Below are 23,057 nucleotides of genomic sequence, written 5' to 3'. Positions count from 1 at the left end.
TTTTCTTAAATTTCATATATATGTATTACCATACGGTATTTGTTTTCCTTTTTCTGACTTACTTCACTCTGTATGACAGACTCTAGGTCCATCCACCTCATTACAAATGGCTCAATTTTGTTTCTTTTTATGGCTGAGTAATATTCCATTGTATATATGTGCCACATCTTCTTTATCCATTCATCTGTGGATGGACACTCAGGTTGTTTCCATCTCCTGGCTGTTGTAAATAGTGCTGCAATGAACATTTTGGTACATGACTCTTTTTGAATTATGGTTTTCTCAGGGTATATGCCCTGTAGTGGGATTGCTGGGTCATATGGTAGTTCTATTTATGGTTTTTTAAGGAACCTCCGTACTGTTCTCCACAGTGGCTGTACCAATTCACATTCCCACCAGCAGTGCAAGAGTGTTCCCTTTTATCCACACCCTATCCAGCATTTATTGTTTCTAGATTTTTTGATGATGGCCATTCTGACTGGTGTGAGATGATATCTCATTGTTTTGATTTGCATTTCTCTAATGATTAATGATGTTGAACATTCTTTCATGTGTTTGTTGGCAGACTGTATATCTTCTTTGGAGAAATGTCTATTTAGGTCTTCTGACCATTTCTGGATTGGATTGTTTGTTTTTTTGTTATTGACCTGCATGTAAATTTTGGAAATTAATCCTTTGTCAGTTGCTTCATTTGCAAATATTTTCTCCCATTCTGAGGGTTGTCTTTTGGTCTTGTTTATGGTTTCCTTTGCTGTGCAAAAGCTTTGAAGTTTCATTAGGTCCCATTTGTTTATTTTTGTTTTTATTACCATTTCTCTGGGAGGTGGGTCAAAAAGGATCTTGCTGTGATTTATGTCATAGAGTGTTCTGCCTATGTTTTCCTCTAAGAGTTTGATAGTTTCTGGCCTTACATTTAGGTCTTTAATCCATTTTGAGTTTATTTTTGTGTATGGTGTTAGGGAGTGATCTAATCTCATACTTTTACATGTACCTGTCCAGTTTTCCCAGCACCACTTATTGAAGAGGCTGTCCTTTCTCCACTGTACATTCCTGCCTCCTTTATCAAAGAGAAGGTGACCATTTGTGCATGGGTTTATCTCTGAGCTTTCTATCCTGTTCCATTGATCTGTATTTCTGTTTTTGTGCCAGTACCATACTGTCTTGATTACTGTAGCTTTGTAGTATAGTCTGAAGTCAGGGAGCCTGATTCCTCCACCTCTGTTTTTCGTTCTCACGATTGCTTTGGCTATTCGGGGTCTTTAGTGTTTCCATACAAATTGTGAAATTTTTTGTTCTAGTTCTGTGGAACATGCCAGTGGTAGTTTATAGGGATTGCATTGATTCTGTAGATTGCTTTGGGTAGTACAGTCATTTTCACAATGTTGATTCTTCCAATCCAAGAACATGGTATATCTCTCCATCTATTTCTATCATCTTTAATTTCTTTCATCAGTGTCTTATAATTTTCTGCATACAGGTCTTTTGTCTCCTTAGGTAGGTTTATTCCTAGATATTTTATTCTTTTTGTTGCAGTGGTAAATGGGAGTGTTTTCTTGATTTCACTTTCAGATTTTTCATCATTAGTGTATAGGAATGCCAGAGATTTCTGTGCATTAATTTTGTATCCTGCAACTTTACCAAATTCGTTGATTAGCTCTAGTAGTTTTCTGGTAGCATCTTTAGGATTCTCTATGTATAGTATCATGTCATCTTCAAACAGTGACAGCTTTACTTCTTTTCCGATTTGGATTCCTTTTATTTCCTTTTCTTCTCTGATTGCTGTGGCTAAAACTTCCAAAACTATGTTGAATAAGAGTGGTGAGAGTGGGCAACCTTGGCTTGTTCCTGAACTTAGTGGAAATGCTTTCAGTTTTTCACCATTGAGGACGATGTTTGCTGTGGGTTTGTCATACATTGCCTTTATTATGTTGAGGAAAGTTCCCTCTATGCCTACTTTCTGCAGGGTTTTTATCATAAATGGGTGTGGAATTTTGTCGAAAGCTTTCTCTGCATCTATTGAGATGATCATATGGTTTTTCTCCTTCAGTTTGTTATTATGGTGTATCACATTGATTGATTTGCGTCTATTGAAGAATCCTTACATTCCTGGGATAAACCCCACTTGATCATGGTGTATGATCCTTTTAATGTGCTGTTGGATTCTGTTTGCCAGTATTTCGTTGAGGATTTTTGCATCTATGTTCATCAGTGATATTGGCCTGTAGTTTTCTTTCTATGTGACATCCTTGTCTGGTTTTGGTATCAGGGTGCTGGTGGCCTCGTAGAATGAGTTTGTAGTATTCCTCCCTCTGCTATATTTTGGAAGAGTTTGAGAAGGATAGGTGTTAGCTCTTCTCTAAATGTTTGATAGAATTTGCCTGTGAGCCATCTGGTCCTGGGCTTTTGTTTGTTGGAAGATTTTTAATCACAGTTTCAATTTCAGTGCTCGTGATAGGTCTGCTCATATTTTCTATTTCTTCCTGATTCAGTCTTGGCAGGTTGTGCCTTTCTAAGAATTTGTCCATTTCTTCCAGGTTGTCTATTTTATTGGCATGGAGTTGCTTATAGTAATCTCTCATGATCTTTTGTATTTCTGCAGTGTCAGTTGTTACTTCTCCTTTTTCATTTCTAATTCTATTGATTTGAGTCTCCTCTCTTTTTTTCTTGATGAGTTTGGCTAATGGTTTATCAATTTTGTTTATCTTTTCAAAGAACCAGCTTTTAGTTTTATTGATCTTTGCTATCGTTTCCTTCATTTCTTTTTCATTTATTTCTGATCTGATCTTTATGATTTCTTTCCTTCTGCTAACTTTGGGGTTTTTTTACTCTTCTTTCTCTAATTGCTTTAGGTGCAAGGTTAGGTTGTTTATTCGAGATGTTTCCTGTTTCTTAAGGTAGGATTGTATTGCTATAAACACCGTGGCTTTTTTTTTTTTTTTTTTTTTTGCGGTGCACTGGCCTCTCACTGTTGTGGCTTCTCCCGTTGCGGAGCATAGGCTCCAGACGCGCAGGCTCAGCGGCCATGGCTCACGGGCCCAACTGTTCCATGGCATGTGGGATCTTCCCCGACCGGGACACGAACCCGAGTCCCCTGCATCGGCAGGCGGACTCTCAACCACCAGCGCCACCAGGGAAGCCCCCACCATGGCTTTTTGAAATGCTTTTTTAGTGAGCAGAAATATGTGGGCTCATCCCTTATTCCAGGGATATTTTAAAATGAAAAAAAAAAATCATCACATGCTAAAATAAAGCACTTATATTGTGAGGGAATTGGGAGGGCAATGACTACAGAAAATTTCCCAAGTAACAGGCAGGGCAGAATCAGATTTAGGCTAAAAGAAAAGAGGAAGCCAAGAAAGAGCATAACTTAAGAACTCAAAAATATAATAAAGATTCTTGTACTTCACTAAAAAGATCTCTGAAGTAAACACAACAAATAAATAAACAAAACAACAACAAAAAACTTTGTTTCTTAAGAAGGTCATCATCCTGGTACTGTATTTGTCATGTAGGTTACTCTCTACTATTACATTATTTTACTCCTGCAAAAATCACATGGCATAAACTTACCTTCCCTCCTCCTCTCTCTCTTCTTCCTCCACTGCCGTTTTAGTATCTATTACATATAGGCACCTTACACACATTATTTCATTTAAATTTCACTATAATCTTCAAATTAGACGTTGTTATACCATTTTTCAAATTAGGAAATGGAGACTTCAAAAGTTAGTTTCTCAAACTGATTCAGATAGAAACTAGATTGGGACAAACACTAAGACATGTATATCCACAGATACCCTCTATTTTCTCTCGTGCTTCAACAACAATAAAGTGGAGAAGTCTGTAAAAAGTCAGAGGTGAAAGCCCCAAAATGAAAAAAAACATACAAGTATTGGCTATAGTTTAGTATTAAAAGGACCTCTTAACGGTCAAAGGTTTGGTACTCAGGAAGTTAACATTTTTTGAGCCTGTTTGAACAAAGACACATGCCTTACCATGAAAAAGGATATAGAGTATGGTGAGAGTCATCATGCAGTGATTCCTCAGTTGACGTGAGGAAATGCAGCCCAGAGATTATATTTCAACTTTAAATCCTCCAATGTAGAAAATTATTTGATGCTATCCAATAGGTGTTTAATGAAGGTCAAACAAATTAATAAGTGAATAAAACAAGGTAAATGAAAGAAAGAAGGACTAATGATTGTCATGGAATGAAACATACAGGTGTACTGAACACCGCAGCTGGTCCAGCACCTGGCACATCAGTCAGTGCTGTTGAATGAACCTATGAGCTCTGTAAGCCTCCTTTTAACTAGACCTCTGAATCTGCATCCACACATCAACGAGTGACTTTTTTGGCCACTAGAATGGGAATTTAGCAATTTATAATTGCTTTTAGTTCCTCTGGTGCTTCCACAGCCTTTGAGAATAGAGGGAGAGAAGAACTTAGTGGAAGTAGGGGCTCAGCAATAACAATACTGGTCCTAATTCTGCAGGCACAGCTCCGGGGTGGGGGGGGCGATACTTGTGACCGCCCCCCAGCCTTGGGAAGAGAGGAAACCTTCACGTTCCCTCAATGCAGTGGATGAGTGCTATTCTACCATTCAAGGAAAACCAGCAGAGGAAAACTCCTCAACTGTTTGCCAGGCCAGGAGACGTGTACATTGCTGTAGCAGGCTCTGCTTGGAGGCAGTTGGGGCAGAGCACTTATGAGCCTGGTCTCTGCAGCCAGACCTCCTGGCCTTGAGTTCCTACTTGTGAGCAGTGTGACATCGGGCAAGTTACTTAACGGTACTTCTGTTCCTTTTGTTTATGCAATGTGTCATTAATAGTGTCTATTGCATAATGCTTGAATGAGGATCAAATGAGTCTGTGTGTGTGTGTGTGTGTATGTAGCTACTTTGTTTATATATACACAGTGGCTAAAACAGTGCCTGGCAATTATTATGCATTATGTGTTGGCTATTATTATTATTATTACCATAAGGCAACTATTTATCTAAGGGGGAGGAGGAATCAAATGGGATTTAGGGTGTAAGACCCATATGAAATAGAAAAGAGGTGGTAGAGGGGGAGAGTGTAATGTAGTCGGATGTGTAGAGGCACCATTGTTCCTGACGCTGCTTTGCATGGCCTTGATGGCATGCACTTCTGCTAAGCCAAAGTGCTGCCAGGTGGAGGAGTGCACAGCTTGTGCTGGGGCCGGGGAGGGGGAGAAATTAAAGAACAGGGAGAAGGGCGGTTCCTCAAAATTGCTGCTTGGTGCTGACTTTCTAAATAGGCCTACTCAGCGGTTGGATAGGAAAAAGGGCTGGTGAATTTCCAGATATGTGTCAGGAAGAGGAGGAAGGAAAGTAATGACCCAGCAACCTGACGTTAGGATCATGACAGGGACATGAACTGTGATAAAAAAGCTGAAAGAGCCCACAAAATAATAATAAACAGTCCAGCACCGTTTGTCCTCAACCCTGGATCACAAACCACATTTCTGTTCAAACAAGCTGTTAGGAGAAGACGCTGAGAATTAAAACATGGAAAACTCCACGGCCAATATGATCCCCTTAGAATTTTTTCAAAGCTGCCTTTCTGCAATTGAACCGTATCTACATAGCACAAACAAGGGAGAAGTTTTGCAATTACCTGGTTTGCTTGATCAATTCAGACAGCCAAACTGGATTACTCATTTTTTTATGATTACTTGATCCAAAAAATCCACTCAGAGGCTTGAATTTTCTAGTTTAGCTGTCTAACTTGATCAGATTAATCCAATCCAATGAAATTTTTGTTGGAATTTCATCCAGTTCTGATTTTTATAATAAATTATTTTCTACATCTCCAGCTGAAAATAATAGTACAAAGGGAATTAAAACAATCTGAGATGATTTAGTGATAACATAAAGCATCTTTATATAACAGTTACAAAAAAAAGTCAGTGATTGTATTTGAAATATACCCAGACAGTGTGTCCGCTAGATACACAAAGTTCATCAAATCCATGTAGTAAGAAATCTTTTCTCCTTGCTCAGTCATATTCTAGCATGTCCTTGATCGTATGTCTGCTGCTGGGACCATGAGTGTTGCAGAACAGTGGCTGGGGCAATGGCTTGTGACACTATTAAAGTATTTTCTATAGTCACTTTTGTTTTTTTTTATTGAACATTTTCCTTCCTTTCTCTCTCCTCTATCTATTTCTTTTCTCTTGGCTTCTCTCTTTTTCCTTGATTTACTTAGAGCTCCAATGAACCTAGTACCTAGTATGGTCTCCCAGAGGATTTAAGTTGGTGCTAAGTTGGGGTGCTGATATCCAGACGGTGGAAAAATCCACACAGGCTCTAGGAAGAACTATACAAAAGTCCAGTTTATCTTTGAAGTGCATTTATCTCTTCATAGCTTTTCCCTTCTAGGATGCTCCATTTTAGGCTGTCTTTTAGGCAGCCTAGGATTTTATTTTGCCCTGTATCCACATTTCCTCCTAACTTTAGCTCATCCTTTTCCTGAAGTACGCTACTTAGAACCTACCTTCCTTTCCATTACTTCATAAAAACACCTCTTCCCTCAGTGTAAATATTTTATCTAAGAGGAAAGCAAGCTGATTTTTAAAAATCTGTCTAGTTTCAAAACACATCCACTTCACTGCACATCTTTTTATGCAGACAGCATCGTCTCCTTCATGGACGATTTCAGTACCTAACTGGTCTCTTTTTTTCCTGTTTTTGTCTCCCTGTGATCTGTTCTCTTTGCAGCCACCAGGGTGATTTTCTAGTTAAGTCAAGTGGTCATTCTTCTACTTGAAATCCTTCTTGGGTCCTCATTTTATTCAGAGTAAAAGCCAACATCCTTACCTGAAACGCCCAGGGCTCTGGTCAGGCTCCTCGCTGACTTCTCAGTTGAAACTTCTGCTCCAAGCACACCACCCTCCTGCTCTCTGAGGATGCGCCAGGCGGGTCCTGGGTGTTCCCTGCCTTTCCTGATGCTTTTCCTCAGCTGTCTCCGTGGCTCACATCGCCTCACATCCTTCATGTCCTTTCTCAAATATCTTCTCAGAGAGACTTTCTCAAAAGCCTGAATTTGCTACCTCCTCACCACGGTCTGTCCTCCTGTGCTTCATTTTCCTTTAACTCCAGCAGCACATTGTATTTTGTACTTAGTTATGTTGTTCCACGTCTATCTCTCCCTTCTAGAATGTAAGCTTTGGAGGGCTGGGATTCTGTCTTTGCCTTCTATCCCTACTTATATCCTGGGTGCACAGAAAAGTATTTGATACTTCCTAAGTATTTAATAAATATTTTTTGAATGAGCAATTATATAATTAATTTACAAATGCATTGGCATGTAGACAACTGAGTATATGGGAATTTTTGGAGAGATGCTTATTGATATTTTGAGGATATATTTTTCTATACATGCTTAAAAATAAGCACCTTGTTAAGCTGATAACCAGGCATCGAATGAAAGAATGAATGGCTGTGTCTTTTCAAAAAAATTTACTGAAGTAGAGTTGTTTTACAATGTTGTGTTAATGTCTGCTGTACAACAAAGTGAATCAGTTATACATATATATATTCTTTTTCATATTCTTTTACATTATGATTTATCATAGTATATTGAATGTAGTTCCCTGTGCTATACAGTAGGACCTTGCTGTTTATCCATCGTATGTATACTAGTTTGCCTCTGCTAATCCCAAACTCCCAATCTTTCCCTCCCCCTTCCCTCTGCCCTGGCAACTGCAAGTCTGTTCTCTATGTCTGTGAGTCTGTTTCTGTTTTGTAGATATGCTCATTTTTGTCATATTTTAGATTCCACATATAGATGATCTTTTTCTGAATTTCAACTCATCTTTTTTCTCCCCTGCCTGGGCCTGCAAGAGTAAAGGGTAGCAGTTTGCTGTCTTATTTCTAAATGATTACCCAATGTGAAATCAGTCTGAATACTGGCTGTATTTTTTGTTTGTTTGTTTGTTTGTTTTGCGGTACACGGGCCTCTCACTGTTCCGGCCTTTCCCGTTGCGGAGCAGAGGCTCCGGACGCGCATGCTCAGCAGCCATGGCTCACGGGCCCAGCCGCTCTGCAGCGTGTGGGATCTTCCCGGACTGGGGCGCGAACCTGTGTCCCCTGCATTGGCAGGCAGACCCTCAACCACTGCACCACCAGGGAAGCCCTGGCTGTATTTTATAGTTATATTTTTATATCTTTAATCTCTTATAGACATATACCTACCATGGATTAATGGTGATATTTACAGGAAAAATAAAATGAGTGAATGCATAATTTGTAGACCTGGTAACACCTATGTAACTGAGGCAACCGTGTATATCCCTCAATTAAAGTTTTGCCAGTGTTCATGATCATCACTTCTGCCCATTTGAGGAAACACATGCTTGCACAGCTTGAAGTGTTTAACATCTTTCAAGCTAAGCTTTGGCACCTCATGGAGTATAGGCTGTGCCTAGTTAATCCTGGGAGCTGAAATTCTTACTTTCTGCCCTTTAAAGCCCAAACCTATTTAAGATTATCTTTTCTTTTTTCATACTGTTTCATCAAAGCAAAACTCTCAGAGCATGAAACAATGCGGTTAGGGCAGCGGATTAAAAAAAAATACAGAACTAGAAAACATGGCAGCATTTTCCTGTGGCTATGTAATGGCAAAGTCAAACTAAGCTGCCATCTGTCTAGATTCCTGTCTTAAAATTCAAAAGGAGGGATCTGAACAGCTGGGAAGTCTGCTTGATCAGTGACCAGCATTGGAGAGGGAAACAGCAAGAGTCCTCACCATTGGCCTGTTTTATCCCCAGTGTGAACCGGCCAACGGGAGGAGCTATGTATCTTGGATATTGTGTTGTTTGTTATCCAGGAGCCCAAGGGGAGTTTCTAGTGCCTCCCTAAACTTCCTGCCTCCATCTGTGGTCTCTGTAGTCTGATTTTCTTCAGTAGCTCTCCAAACTTATTTCCCGCTCATTCCATTCCAAGGCCTCCATTCTGTCATAATGGCCCTGTCTCCAGCCCTATCCGATCACTCCTTCTGGGCAGGAGAAGTTGTTCCCCTTGCCCATATTCACCCTCTGTTTTCCATCCAGTTTTAGCAATTTTTAAAATACGTTTTTAAGTTTCACCTCCTATGAGGTGAAATACCTTCTCTGGAGAAGCCAATTCCCATGATCTCTCTCTTCTAATTCCTTATTAGTCATTCACACAATAACCAAGAGCTTCCCTTGTACCAGATCCTGCTGGAAGTAATGGGAAGACAAAGGTGAGTGAGAATTCAGCTACTCAACAAGCGATGATGAACAAAGATGGAAACTAACAGAGGATGCTGTAGGAGTGATTAAGAGATGTGGTGACTCTCTCCTATAACTCTTATAAGCTTGACCCAGATTCACCAATTTTAACATCATGTTACATTTGCTTTCCTCCTTTCTTTCTCTCTCTTTCTCGTTACTTTTTCTGAACTACTTGTTAGTAGGTTGATACATCATTGCCTTCTACTCTTTAATACACTGCGCATTTCCTAAGAACAAAGATACATCTCATATAGCCACATTAAAATGATCAAATTTAGGAAATGTTCAACTGCTATAGTATATACTCCTACGCTTTGCTCTTTTCACTTCATATAGTCTGCAATTTAATCCACTGTTGCTTCACTGAGGTTTTCCGCATTCTCTTTTTGCAGCCATACATTCCTACGCTGCTGCATTGTGTGCATGTAACAGTGTGTTCAACCAGTCTCCTATTTTTGAACACTGAGGTAGTTTCCAATATTTTGCAATTACAGATACTGCGGCAATGAATAATCTCTTGCATATATCTTCGTATGCAAAGGGCAAATTCCAGGAAGTGGGATTGCTGCGTCAAAAGACAAGTACATATACAGTTTGTTAAATATTGCCAAATCTGTCCCCCCGCTGAAGAGTTGTGACATTTTGCCTTCTCATCAGCAACATCTGGGCAGATCTTACTAACACTGCATTGTAAGCTTTTGACATTATGCCAATACAGGAGACGAGAAAGGTTATCACTCTGTGTTTTAATGTTCATTTCTCTTCCTGTGAATAAAATGGAACATCTATCATACATTTAAGAGCCACTTTTTGGTTAATCATATTTTTATATTTTTGCCCTTTTTCCATAGCGTTTATAAATTTTTTCCCCCAATTTTAAAAGTCTTTTATATAAGAGGAGTATTAGTATTTTTCTGGTATTTGTTGCAAGTTTTTCCTATTTTCATTTGTCTTTGATTTTGCTTAAGATAATTTTTTTGCCTTTCAAAAGTTAAAAAATTCTTTTTGTATAATCAAATTTATCAATCATTTATTGCATCCGGATTTTGAGTCATAGTTAGAAAGTTTTCCTCTATACCAAAGTTAATAAAGAAGAATTCACCCATTTCCTTATTGATCACTTACGGTTTCATTTATTACATTTAAATCACTGATACATTTGGATTTTATTCTTGATAATGGTGTGAGGAATAAATGCAGTTTTATCGTTTTCTAAATGACTCTCCACTTGTTCCGGCACCATTTTTTTAAAAGGTCATCTTTTCCCCATTGATTTGACATCATGTCTTTCATATAGCAAATTTTCATACATATATAATAAAAGAGCAAGAGAGAATCTATTTCTAGGCATTATATTCTACTGGACTGGTCTGTTTATTCATGCACCAGTGCCATAATAAATTGTTAATAAAGCTATGTTTATTTAATTCAGTAGTCATTAGCCACATGTGGCTATGTAAGTTTAAATTTACAACAATTAAATTAAAAATCCAGTTCTTTAGTTACACTAGCTACATTTTATGTGATCATTTCGCTATACATGGGTAGTAGCTATGATATTGGACAGTTCAGATATAGAAAATTTCCATCATCACAGAAAATTCTATTGGACAGTGCTATTAAAGAAGCTTTGTACAAGAGTATATTCTAATGTCTGTTATGGCTAGTTCTCCCTCATCTCTCTTCCTTTTAAATGTTTTCCTGGCTATTCTTATGTGCTTATTTTTCCATATGAATTTTATTATCACCTTGCCTAGCTCAAGGAAAAAGACCATTGATATTTTAATAGGTTAACATTTAATTTATAAATTAATTTTGGAAGAACTTAATGCAGTCGATGATGTTGAGATGTATTGTGTAAGAACAAAGGAGAGGAGGAGTTGAAGAAGATGGCGGAAGAGTAAGATGCGGAGATCACCTTCCTCCCCAGAGATACATCAGAAATACATCTACACATGCAACTGCTCCTATAGAACACCCACTGAACTCTGGCAGAAGACCTCAGACCTCCCAAAAGGCAAGAAACCCCCCACGTAACTGGATACGGCAAAAGAAAAAAGAAAAAACAGAGACAAAAGAATAGGGACAGGACCTGCACCAGTGGGAGGGAGCTGTGAAGGAGGAAAGGTTTCCACACACTAGGAAGCCCCTTTGCAGGCTGAGACTGTGGGTGGCGGAGTGGGGAAGCTTTGGAGCCACGAGGGAGAGTGCAGCAACAGGCGTGCGGAGGGCAAAGGGGAGAGATTCCCTCACAGAGGATCGGTGCTGACCAGTACTCACCAGACCGAGAGGCTTGTCTGCTCACGTGCCGGGGTGGGCGGGGGCTGGGAGCTGAGGCTCGGGCTTCGGTCGGATTGCAGGGAGAGGACTGGCGGCGTGCGCACAGCCCGAAGGGGCTAGTGCGCCACGGCTACCCGGGAGGGAGTCTGGGAAAAGGTCTGGAGCTGCCGAAAAGGCAAGAGACGTTTTCTTCCCTCTTTTGTTTCCTGGTGCGCGAGGAGAGGCGATAAAGAGCGCTGCTTAAAGGAGCTCCAGAGATGAGCATGAGCCGCGGCTTACAGCGCGGACCCCAGAGATGGACATGAGACGCTAAGACTGCTGCTGCCGCCACCAAGAAGCCTGTGTGCAAGCACAGGTCACTATCCACACCTCCCCTCCTGGGAGCCTGTGCAGCCCGCCACTGCCAGGGTCTCATGATCCAGGGACAGCTTCCCCGGGAGAATACATGGCACTCCTCAGGCCGGTGCAACGTCACGCCGGCCTCTAACGCCGCAGGCCCGGCCCTCCCTCCCCCTGGCCTGAGTGAGCCAGAGCTCCCAAATCACTTGCTCCTTTAACCCTGTCCTGTCTGAGCGAAGAACAGACGCCCTCCGGTGACCTACATGCAGAGGCAGGGCCAAATGCAAAGCTGAACCCCGGGAGCTGTGCAAACAAAAAACAGAAAGGGAAATTTCTCCCAACAGCATCTGGAGCAGCGGATTACATCTCCACAATCAACTTGATGTACCCTGCATCTGTGGAATACCTCAATAGACAACGAATCATCCCAAATTGAGGAGGTGGACTTTGAGAGCAAGATATATTATTTTTTCCCCTTTTCTTCTTTTTGTGAGTGTGTATGGGTATGCTTCTGTGTGAGATTTTGTCTGTATAGCTTTGCTCTCACCATTTGTCCTAGGGTTCTGTCCATCCGTTTTTTGCTTTTGTTTTTTTTACTTTTTAAAATACTTTTATTCTTAATAATTTTTTGTTCTTTTTTCTTTTAATAACTTTATTTTATCTAACTTTGTTTTATTTTATTTTATCCTCTTTCTTTCTACTTTTTCTCCCTTTTATTCTGAGCCGCGTGGATGAAAGGCTCTTGGTGCGGCAGCCAGGAGTCAGTGCTGTGCCTCTGAGGTGGGAGAGCCAACTTCAGGACACTGGTCCACAAGAGACCTCCCAGCTCCATGTAATATCAAATGGCGAAAATCTCTCAGAGATCTCCACCTCAACACCAAGACCCATCTTCACTCAACAACCAGCAAGCTACAGTGCTGGACACCCTATGCCAAACAACTAGCAAGACAGGAACACAACCCCACCCATTAGCAGAGAGGCTGCCTAAAACCATATTAAGGACACAGACACCCAAAACACACCACCAGACGTGGACCAGCCCATCAGAAAGACAAGATCCAGCCTCATCCACCAGAACACAGGCACTAGTCCCCTCTACCGGGAAGCCTACACAACCCACTGAACCAACCTTAGCCACTGGGGACAGACACCAAAAACAATGGGAACTACGAACCTGCAGCCTGCAAAAGGGAGACCCCAAACACAGTAAGAGAAGCAAAATGAGAAGACAGAAAAACACACAGCAGATGAAGGAGCAAGGTAATAACCGACCAGAACTAACAAATGAAGAGGGAGCTAGGCAATCTACCTGAAAAAGAATTTAAAATCATCCAAAATCGTGGTGATCCAAAATCGTGGAAATAGAATAGATAAAATGCCAGAAACATTTAACAAGGACCTACAAGAACTAAAGAGGAAACAAGCAACAATGAACAACACAAAATATGAAATTAAAAATACTCTAGATGGGATCGATAGCAGAATAACTGAGGCAGAAGAACGGATCAGTGACCTGGAAGATAGAAATAGTGGAAATAACTACTGCAGAACACAATAAATAAAAAAGAATGAAAAGACCTGAGGACAGTCTCAGAGATCTCTGGGACACCATTAAATGCACCAGCATTCGAATTCTGGGGACACCAGAAGAAGAAGAGAAAAAGAAAGGGACTGAGAAAATATTTGAAGAGATTATAGTTGAAAACTTCCCTAATTTGGGAAAAGAAATAGTTAATGAAGTCCAGAAGCACAGAGAGTCCCATACAGGATAAATCCAAGGAGAAATACAGCAAGACACATATTAATCAAACTGTCAAAAATTGAATACAAAGAAAACATATTAAAAGCAGCAAGGGAAAAACAACAAATAACACACAAGGGAATCCCCATAAGGTTTACAGCTGATCTTTCAGCAGAAACTCTGCAAGCCAGAAGGGAGTGGCAGAACATATTTAAAGTGATGAAGGAGAAAAACCTACAACCAAAATTACTCTACCCAGCAAGGATCTCATTCAGATTTGATGGAGAAATTAAAACCTTTACAGACAAGCAAAAGCTGAGAGAGTTCAGCACCACCAAACCAGCTTTACAACAAATGCTAAAGGAACTTCTCTAGGCAAGAAACACAAGAGAAGGAAAAGATGTACAATAACAAAGCCATAACAATAAAGAAAATGGGAATAGGAACATACATATCAATAATTACCTTAAATGTAAATGGACTAAATGCTCCCACCAAAAGACACAGACTGGCTGAATGGATACAAAAACAAGACCCATATATATGCTGTCTACAAGAGACCCACTTCAGACCTAGAGACACATACAGACTGAGAGTGAGGGGATGGAAAAAGATATTACATGCAAATGGAAACCAAAAGAAACCTGGAGTAGCAATTCTCATATCAGACAAAATAGACTTCAAAATAAAGACTATTACAAGAGACAAAGAGGGAGAATACATAATAATCAAGGGATTGATCCAAGAAGAAGATATAACAATTGTAAATATTTATGCACCCAACATAGGAGCACCTCAGTACATAAGGCAAATACTAACAGCCATAAAAGGGGAAATCGACAGTAACACAGTCATAGTAGGGGACTTTAACACCCCACTTTCACCAATGGACAGATCATCCAAAATGAAAATAAATAAGGAAACACAAGCTTGAAATGATACATTAAACATGATGGACTTAATTGATAGTTATAGGACATTCCCTCCACAGACAACAGAATACACATTTTTCTCAAGTGCTCATGGAACATTCTCCAGGATAGATCATATCTTGGGTCACAAATCAAGTCTTGGTTAATTTAAGAAAATTGAAATCGTATCAAGTATCTTTTCCGACCACAAAGCTATGAGACTAGATATCAATTACAGGAAAAGATCTGTAAAAAATACAAACACGTGGAGGCTAAACAATACACTACTTAATAACGAAGTGATCACTGAAGAAATCAAAGAGGAACTCAAAAATACCTAGAAACAAATGACAATGGAGACACGACGACCGAAAGCCTATGGGATGCAGCAAAAGCAGTTCTAAGAGGGAAGTTTATAGCAATACAATCCTACTGTAAGAAACAAGAAACATCTCAAATAAACAACCTAACCTTGCACCTAAAGTAATTAGAGAAAGAAGAACAAAAAAACCTCAAAGTTAGGAGAAGGAAAGAAATCATAAAGATCATATCAGAAATAAATGAAAAAGAAATGAAGGAAATGATAGCAAAGATCAATAAAACTAAAAGCTGGTTCTTTGAAAAGATAAACAAAATTGATAAACCATTAGCCAGACTCATCAAGAAAAAAATGGAGAAGACTCAAATCAATAGACTTAGAAATGAAAAAGGAGAAGTAACAACTGACACTGCAGAAATACAAAAGATCATGAGAGATTACTATAAGCAACTCCATGCCAATAAAATAGACAACCTGGAAGAAATGGACAAATTCTTAGAAATGCACAACCTGCCGAGACTGAATCAGGAAGAAATAGAAAATATGAGCAGACCTATCACGAGCACTGAAAATGAAACTGTGATTAAAAATTTTCCAACAAACAGAAGCCCAGGACCAGATGGCTTCACAGGTGAATTCTATCAAACATTTAGAGAAGAGCTAACACCTACCCTTCTCAAACTCTTCCAAAATATAGCAGAGGGAGGAACACTCCCAAATTCATTCTACGAGGCCACCATCACCTTGATACCTAAACCAGACAAGGATGTCACAAAGAAAGAAAACTACAGGCCAATATCACTGATGAACATAGATGCAAAAATCCTCAACAAAATACTATCAAACAGAATCCAACAGCACATTAAAAGGATCATACACCATGATCAAGTGGGATTTATTCCAGGAATGCAGGGAATCTTCAGTATACGCAAATCAATCAACTTGATACACCATATTAACAAACTGAAGGAGAAAAATCATATGATCATCTCAATAGATGCAGAGAAAGCTTTTAACAAAATTCAACACCCATTTATGATAAAAACCCTGCAGAAAGTAGGCATAGAGGGAACTTTCCTCAACATAATAAAGGCCATATATGACAAACCCCCAGCCAACATTGTCCTCAATGGTGAAAAACTGGAACCATTTCCACTAAGTTCAGGAAGAAAAGGCTGCCCACTCTCACCACTATTATTCAACATAATTTTGGAAGTTTTAGCCACAGCAATCAGAGAAGTAAAAGAAATAAAAGAAATCCAAATCAGAAAAGAAGTAAAGCTGTGACTTGTTTCCAGATAACATGACACTATACATAGATAATGTACCAGAAAATACTAGAAATACCAGAAAACTACTAGAGCTAATCAATGAATTTGGTAAATTAGAAGGATGCAAAATTAATGCACAGAAATCTCTTGCATTCCTATACACTAATGATGAAAAATCTGAAAGTGGAATCAAGTAAAAACTCCCATTTACCACTGCAACAAAAAGAATAAAATATCTAGGAATAAACCTACCTAAGGAGACAAAAGACCTGTATGCAGAAAATTATAAGACACTGATGAAAGAAATTAAAGATGATAGAAATAGATGGAGAGATATACCATGTTCTTGGATTGGAAGAATCAACATTGTGAAAATGACTGTACTACACAAAACAATCTACAGATTCAATGCAATCCCTATCAAACTACCACTGGCATTTTCCACAGAACTAGAACCAAAAATTTCACAATTTGTATGGAAACACAAAAGACCCCGAATAGTCAAAGCAATCTTGAGAACGAAAACTGGAGCTGGAGGAATAAGGCTCCCTAACTTCAGACTACACTACAAAGCTACAGTAATCAAGCCTGTATGATGCTGGCACAAAAACAGAAACAGGATAGAAAGCCCAGAGATAAACCCACACACATATGGTCACCTTATCTTTGATAAAGGAGACAAGAATATACAGTGGAGAAAAGACAGCCTCTTCAATAAGTGGTGCTGGGAAAACTGGACAGGTACATGTAAAAGTATGAGATTAGATCACTCCCTAACACCATACACAAAAGTAAGCTCAAAATGGATTAAAGACCTAAATGTAAGGCCAGAAACTATCAAACTCTTAGAGGAAAACATAGGCAGAACACTATGACGTAAGTCACAGCAAGATCCTTTTTGACCCACCTCCTAGAGAAATGGAAAGAAAAACAAAAATAAACAAATGGGACCTAATGAAACTTCAAAGCTTTTGCACAGCAAAGGAAACCATAAGACGAAAAGACAACCCTCAGAATGGGAGAAAATATTTACAAATGTAGCCACTGACAAAGGATTAATCTCCAAAATTTACAAGCAACTCGTGCAGCTCAATAACAAAAAAAGGAAAAGACACAATCCAAAAATGGGCAGAAGACCTAAATAGACATTTCTCCAAAGAAGATATACAGATTTCCAACAAACACATGAAAGAATGCTCAATATCATTAATCACTGGACAAATGCAGTTCAAAACTACAATGAGATATCATCTCAGACCGGTCAGAATGGCCATCTTCAAAGAATCTACAAACAATAAATCCTGGAGAGGGTGTGGAGAAAAGGGATAACTCTTGCACTGCTGGTGGGAATGTAAATTGATACAGCCACTATGGAGAACAGTTGGGAGGTTCCTTAAAAAACTACAAATAGAACTACCATACGACCCACCAATGCCACTACTGAGCATATACCCTGAGAAAACCATAATTCAAAAAGAGTCATGTACCAAAATGTTCATTGCAGCTGTATTTACAATAGCCAGGAGATGGAAGCAACCAAATGTCCATCATCAGATGAATGGATAAAGAAGATATGACACATATATACAATGGAATATTACTCAGCCATGAAAAGTAACGAAATTGAGCCATTTGTAATGAGGTGGATGGACCTAGAGTCTGTCATACAGAGTGAAGTAAGTCAGAAAGAGAAAAACAAATACCATATGCTAACACATATATATGGAATATATGGGGAAAAAAAAAGTCATGAAGAACCTAGGGGTAAGACGGGAATAAAAACACAGACCTACTAGAGAATGGACTTCAGGATATGGGGAGTGGAAAGGGTAAGCTGTGACAAAGTGAGAGAGTGGCATGGACATATATACACTGCCAAACGTAAAATAGCTAGTGGGAAGCAGCCGCATAGCACGGGGAGATCAGCTCAGTGCTTTGTAACCACCTAAAGGGGTGGGATAGGGAAGGTGGGAGGGAGGGAGATGCAAGAGGGAAGAGATATGGGAGCATATGTATATATATAACTGATTCACTTTGTTATAAAGCAGAAACTAACACACCATTGTAAAGTAATTATACTCCAATAAAGGTGTAAAAAAAAAAGGGGGGGCTTCCCTGGTTGCACAGTGGTTGAGAATCTGCCTGGTACTGCAGGCGACACGGGTTTGAGCCCTGGTCTGGGAGGATCCCACATACCGCGGAGCAACTAGGCCTGTGAGCCACAACTACTGAGCCTGCACGTCTGGAGCCTGTGCTCCACAACAAGAAAGGCCGCGATAGTGAGAGGCCCGTGCACTGTGATGAAGAGTGGCCCCCGCTTGCCACAACTAGAGAAAGCCATTGCACAGAAACGAAGACCCAACACAGCAAAAATTAATTAATTAATTAATTAACTCCTACCCCTAACATCTTAAAAAAAAAAAAAAGGACATAGGAGAGCCTTCCATGTGTTCATGTCTGTTTTTGGTCCTTCAGAACTGTTTTATGATTTTCTTCATGTCAGTTTTACACATTTCTTGTAAGTTCATTACTGATTATTCATTTTTATATAAATATTTTAAGTGGAATTGTCTCTTCCATTATATCTTCTGTCTAGTTATTATCTGTGTACAAGAAGAATTTTACTGTCTGCATGTTTATTTTATATTCTGCTATGTGACTAAATTATTTTATTGTAGTTAGCTTTATTATCCATTTTCTGTACTCTCATGTTATCTGAAAATAGTTTTTCCCCAATTTTTATGTTTCTAGCTGTTTCCTCTTATCTAGTTGCATTGGCTAGTACTTCTAATACCATTTTTAAGTAGTTGTAGAGATAGTGGATATCCTTACCTTTTTTTTTATCCATAATAGTAATACCTCTAGTTTTTGTTTTTGTTTTTTGCTTTTCCTTTCAAGAAATATGCTGGGTTTAGGAAAGAGGCATATATGTTCTTTCATGTCAAGGAAATAGCCAACCAATACTGTTTTATTAGGAATGGATATTGAATGTTATTAAAAACTTTTCATCATGTATGGAAATAATTATATGATGTTTCTCCTTAGATCTATTAGTTTACTAAATTAATATATTTACATATATTGAACAATTTTTACACTTCTGATATAAATCCCATAAATTGGTTCCACTGGAATATTTTCTTAATATGGTGTTGCAGTCTTGGTAAAATTTTCATTTATTATTTTTGCATTGATATTAATGTGTATTGTTCTGTAATTTTCATTTTTGTGCTGTTTGTTATTGATACGTTTACCGATTGACATTATATTTGTTTCATAAAAATAATTCAGAAGTTTTATTTCATTTTCCATGCTATAAAATAACTTATGTAGTATTGGCACTATCTGGTTATCAACAAGTGTATAAGTCTGAGATTTTCCATATTTATAAGCTAACAAGTTAGCCTGTTATCATCTCATGGATACTAGTAGATGAGATTCCTGAGTCAGAGACAAAGGACTTTATTGCTAGAAGCAGCAGCTAGAGTTTCATTTTCGCATCAGTGTTATATAAGTCCCACAGGGCAATGCTGATGGGTTCAGATGGATGCCTGCAATCACAGTGGGTTAGGTTATAGGAGACAAACACTGAGCTAGGTAGATCCATCGCTTTTATAATTAAGCAGAAACAAACCTGTTCTTTGTCTAGAAGAAGTTACTTCTTTCATCAAAGTTGGTCACTCCAGACACAGTCATGAGAAATGGCCCAGGTAAAGAGTGGTCAGAGTCTTATATTCTTGGCACACCCAGCAATAAAGTGCAGGGCTCTTGGCAGAATGCTTTGCTCAATACCGTTCTCTTAAATGGTTGGTACAATTTTCTTAGGAAACTATCCAATCCTGTTACATTTTTGTGGAGTCATTCTTTGACAGCTTTCTTATTTCTTCTATGCAAATTGACCATATTAATCTTTTATTATGTCCTGGAGATACTTTTCGTAAACTGTATTTTCCTAAGAAATTATCTGTTTCATCTAGGTTTTCTAATTATTTGCATTGACATATGAAAAATAGTCTGCCATGACTTTTTAAACTTTTCTCTGTATCAAAAATTTTTTTTCCAATGGAATTTCTTAGTTTGTGTATGGGTGTTCTCTCCCTTTCCCTTAGTTAAATTTGCTAGTGATGTGCTTATTTTATATCTTTTCCCTTAACAATCCAGGTTTTTGTTTGTTAATTTAATCTACATTACTCTATTTCTCCCCTTTCCTTATCATCTCATTAATTTTTGCTTTATTATTATGTCTTTTCTTGAGCTTTCTTTTTTTAATTTAATTTTATTTATTTACTTTGTATGCAGCAGGTTCTTATTAGTTATCTATTTTATACATATTAGTGTATATGTGTCAATCCCAATCTCCCAATTCATCCCACCACCACCCCCCGCCCGACTTTCCCTGCTTTGTTCTGTACATCTGTGTCTCTATTTCTGCCTTGCAAACTGGTTCATCTATACCATTTTTCTAGATTCCACATATATGCATTAATATATGATATTTGTTTTTCTCTTTCTGACTTCACTCTTTGTGATAGTCTCTAGGTCCATCCATGTCTCTGCAACTGACCCAATTTCATTTCTTTTTATGGCTGAGTAATATTCCATTGTATATATGTACCACATCTTCTTTATACATTCATCTGTCGATGGGCATTTAGGTTGCTTCCATGACCTGGCTGTTGTAAATAGTGCTGCAGTGAACATTGGAGTGCATGTGTTTTTTTTGAATAATGGTTTTCTCTGGGTATATGCCCAGTAGTGGGATTGCTGGGTCATATGGTAATTCTATTTTTAGTTTTTTAAGGAACCTCCAAACTGTTCTCCATAGTGGCTGTATCAATTTACATTCCCACCAACAGTGTAAGAGAGTTCCTTTTGTCCACACCATCTCCAGCATTTGTTGTTTGTAGATTTTCTTATGATGCCCATTATAACCGGTGTGAGGTGATACCTCATTGTAGTTTTGATTTGCATTTCTCTAATAATAGTGATGTTGAGCATCTTTTCATGTGCCTCTTCGCCATCTGTATGTGTTCTTGGAAAGATGTCTATTTAGGTCTTCTGCCCATTCTTTGATTGGGTTGTTTGTTTTTTTAATATTGAGCTTCATGAGCTGTTTATATATTTTGGAGATTAATCCTTTGTCCATTGATTCATTTGCAAATATTTTCTCCCATTCTGAGGGTTGTCTTTTCGTCTTGTTTATAGTTTCCTTTGCTGTGCAAAAGCTTTTAAGTTTCATTAGGTCCCATTTGTTTATTTTTGTTTTTATTTCCATTACTCTAGAAGGTGGGTCAAAAAAGATCTTGCTGAGATTTATGTCAGAGAGTGTTCTTCCTGTGTTTTACTCTAAGAGTTTTATAGGGTCCAGTCTTACATTTAGGTCTTTAATCCATTTTGAAATATATTTTTATGTATGGTGTTAGGGAGTATTCTAATTTCATTCTTTTACATGTAGCTGTCCAGTTTTTCCAGCACCGCTTATCGAAGAGACTCTTTTCTCCATTGTATATCCTTGCCTCCTTTGTCATAGATTAGTTGACCATAGGTGTGTGGGTTTATCTCTGGGCTTTCTATCCTGTTCCATTGATCTATATTTCTGTTTTTGTGCCAGTACCATATTGCCTTGATTACTGTAGCTTTGTAGTATAGCCTGAAGTCAGAGAGTCTGTTTCCTCCAGCTCTGTTTTTTTTCCCCTCAAGATTGCTTTCGCTATTCCCAGTCTCTTGTGTCTCCAGACAAATTTTAAGATTTTTTTTGTTCTAGTTCTGTAAAAAATGCCATTGGTAATTTGATAGGGATTGCATTGAATCTATAGATTGCTTAACTATAATCTGTAGTATAGTTATTTTCAAAATATTGATTCTTCCAATCCAAGAACATGGTATACCTCTCCATCTGTTTGTGTCACCTTTGATTTGTTTCATCAACTGTCTTATAGTTTTCTGAGTACAGGTCTTTTACCTCCTTAGATAGGTTTATTCCTAGGTATTTTATTCTTTTTGTTGCAGTGGAGAATGGGACTGTTTCCTTAATTTCTCTTTCTGATCTTTCGTTGTTAGTGTATACGAATGCAAGAGATTTCTGTGTATTAATTTTGTATCCAGCAACTTTACCACATTCATTGATTAGCTCTAGTAGTTTTCTGGTGGCATCTTTAGGATATTCTACGTATAGTATCATATCATCTACAAACAGTGACTGTTTTACTACTTCTTTTCCAATTTGTATTCCTTTTATTTCATTTTCTTGCCTGATTTCCATGGCTAGGGCTTATAAAACTAGGTTGAATAATAGTGGCGAGAGTGGACATCCTTGTCCTGTTGCTGATCTTAGAGGAAATGCTTTCAGGTTTTCACCATTGAGAATGAGGTTTGCTGTGGTTTTGTTGTATATGGCCTTTATTCTGTTGAGGTAGGTTCCCTCTATGCCCACTTTCTTGAGAGTTTTTATCATCAATGGGTGTTGAATTTTGGCAAAAGCCTTTTCTGCATCTATTGAGATGATCATATGGTTTTTATTCTTCAGATTAGTATGGTGTATCACATTGACTGATTGGCGTATATTGAAGAATCCTTGCATCCCTGGGGTGAATCCTGCTTGATGATGGTGTATGATCCTTTTAATGTGTTGTAGGATTCTGCTTGCTAGTATTTTGTTGAGGATTTCTGCATCTATCTTCCTCAGTGATATTGATCAGTAATTTTCTTTTTTTGTAGCATCTTTGTCTGGTTTTGGTATCAAGGTGATGGTGGCCTCATAGAATGAGTTTGGGAGTGTTCCTTCCTCTGTAATTTTTTGGAAGAGTTTCAGAAGGGTAGGTGTTAGCTCTTCTCTAAATGTTTGATAGAATTCACCTGTGAAGCCATCTGGTCCTGGTTTTTTGTTTGTTGGAAGTTTTTTTCTTTTTTTTTTGGC

This window comes from Grampus griseus (assembly GCF_964374135.1).
Source record: "Grampus griseus genome assembly, chromosome: 1".
Lineage (NCBI taxonomy): Eukaryota > Metazoa > Chordata > Mammalia > Artiodactyla > Delphinidae > Grampus > Grampus griseus.
Note: the sequence above shows the minus strand (reverse complement) of the source record.